We start from the raw sequence: 2,500 nt of genomic DNA, 5'->3' as shown, positions 1-2,500 counted from the left end.
CAATACCTTTGCCAGTTCACGTGCTCTTTTGTACATTGATAGAAGAAAGTATACAATCACTGTACAAAGGAAAAATGCAAAAACAAAAAAAAAGTAGAATTAATAGCTTTAGATAAAGAAAAAAAAAAAACAGACTGTAATCTTTATATTTCCATTCGTGTTACGTATTACCCATGTAATGTGTGTACAAATGAGTTGCCTGGCCTGGCAGTTGATTGATTATGCTCTACCACTGTTTCCTTTTCATCCCTTTTGATTCCTGTCTATTTTTTTTCTTAAATTTCCTCCGCCTCCATTTTGCCTTAATTCCTATCCATAAAGTGATTTATTGACCTTAGATTAGTTTTAAAATCTTTTTATCTGCCTTCTGTAATTAGCTACTGTTCATCTTGCTCCAACTTTCTATATCTCTTGAGTAAATCAACTGTCAAAATAATAAAATGTGTAAATGATGATTGCATAAGGGAGAGTACTACTGTACATGCTTCACAATTATGTACATAGCCTTGGGTGTGCTGACTGAACTATATTTTCTTACTGAGGTATAACAATCAGTATACAGTACATATAGTTGCCACCTACCAGACCCTGTTGGAAATGTTTCTTTCTTTCTTTCCCATTTTAAAACTGCTTTTTGAAGCTAGTTATACTGTTTCTCGTTCATGTGTATTTTTGATGCGTTGTACTGTATTTCATTATGATTCTACAAAAGTAATGCAGGAATTGACAACATAACCATCGCCGCTTACACTCAAAACTTATAAAATAAATAAAACCACGAGGATCCCAGAGTTTATTCAGTTATGAGGAAATATGAATAGCAATTTATTTTACAGTGATATGTGGTAAAGTAAAGGCTTTACATTAAATTTTAAGAATAAAATGTCCAAATGTACAGAGCAAAAAGTTACATCATCTTCGCATCAGTGTAAAAGTTTACCATGCTCTCAGGTCATGAAATGTCCACTGCCCTCGCTCCATGTTGCTTTTTGATCACTGCCCTTTTTGCTTTAACGTCGATAAAACTTGTCTTTTCGGCTTTGTTGCTGGCAAATTCGAGTCGATTGGGGATGATATGAGGAATAAAGTGGGATCATGCAAAACTCTGTACACGATTGGTTCCTTGAAGTTGTTCCTTATTTGCGAAAGTGCCTCTGTGTTATTCTTCTTCAGTTTTCCCTCTGCTTGTTCAGAATGTGTTAACCACCTCCTTGCCAGTCATAGTGACTGATGCAAATCCGCAAAGGCGAAAAATCAGTATTGTCATTTTCTTTCTTAACATTGCAGTCATTTCGGTAAAGAACAACCATTTACAAGACCACAATACCAACAGCTTTGATAGAGTGTATGTCTGTTTTCACAGTGGAATGTGAAAGATGGTGCTTTAACATTGCAGTGCACGGAAAGTCAACCTAAAACCCTTCAGCGTGCTTGCACCTATGCCTTACGAAAGATTTGATTAAGGGTTATTTTTATTTCATGTTTTGTTTGTACGTCGTTTACCTTGGGACATTCTTACGGTAGCGAGTTTATGAATGTTTTCAGCAGGTGGTTACTATGTACAGTAGTTTTAACTAATGTGAATGGTAGATTGAGAGATAGAAGTGTCTTGGACAGAGAAGCATAATCTAAATGTATTGTTTCTCCGAAGTTACAAGCTCCTCCATGACACTCCAGATTTCCCACAGCCTCATGGATATAACAGTGTAGGAACTGTATGAGTTTTAGTAATTTACTGGTTATTTGATATTCCTTTTTTCACATTATTGTAGTGACTGTTTCTTTGTGTAAATACTAATAGTCAACGTAGGTTCTAGGTGAGTAAAGCTATCTAATTATTAAAACTCATATTAAATAGGGTTCTGGGATAATATATATGAGAGGGTATCATTAATGTAGGAGCTTTTATTTATATCATTAATTATGGCTGTACTTTGCTATGCCTTTTTCAATTTACATACCATGATAATGCATAATTAAAAGCTCTACAAGATAGATTGTCAGAGTGTATCCAAGAGAACGGGATAATATAGAGACCAGCATAAATGTTCTCTGATAAAATATAAAAAAAATGTAAAATACTTGATACTGGTATATATCTTTTGAGAATCTGTCTTCTTGCAGTATGATATGATTCTTCTCATTGATTCTAATGGTTTGGGCTAAAGATGTAGTAATAGCAAGCGGTTTCTGATTTTTTTTGGCTGCCCCTTTTTGCAATTTGGAAGATTGGTATAAACCACGGGACACTCGAGCATTACTACTTCTGCCTTAGTTCAACCTGGTCCTAGATATATATGAAAACATGCCATAAACAGAGCCTAAATAATGCCGCTTGCTTCCACTGACTGCAGAACCATCGCAACGTTGGGTCTATTAAATGATGTATTTTAAGTGTACTGTTTATGCCTAGATTCCGGATAACCTTTGTAGCAGATATTGTCATGGACCCCTTTTGATTTGTCTCTTGTTGCGTTAGATCAGGTTCATCTAATAGTCA

The 2,500-nt window shown here is 35.2% G+C and overlaps 1 protein-coding gene across 1 annotated transcript in view; it reads left to right on the top strand.

Annotated features, from left to right (window-relative positions):
• Window positions 1–2,500, top strand: part of LOC125038251 (connectin-like) — a 452,639-nt gene that overhangs the window by 449,723 nt on the left and 416 nt on the right. Inside the window, 1 exon segment of the mRNA XM_047631685.1 lies at window positions 1–2,500. This exon segment is cut by the window's left edge and continues 843 nt beyond it; it is cut by the window's right edge and continues 416 nt beyond it. The gene's annotated coding sequence lies outside the window, so the exon portion shown is untranslated.

The sequence above is a fragment of the Penaeus chinensis genome, chromosome 24, assembly GCF_019202785.1.
Source record: "Penaeus chinensis breed Huanghai No. 1 chromosome 24, ASM1920278v2, whole genome shotgun sequence".
Taxonomy (NCBI): Eukaryota; Metazoa; Arthropoda; class Malacostraca; order Decapoda; family Penaeidae; genus Penaeus; species Penaeus chinensis.
The sequence above is the reverse complement of the archived record's forward strand: the minus strand, read 5'-3'. Positions and strand labels throughout refer to the sequence as shown.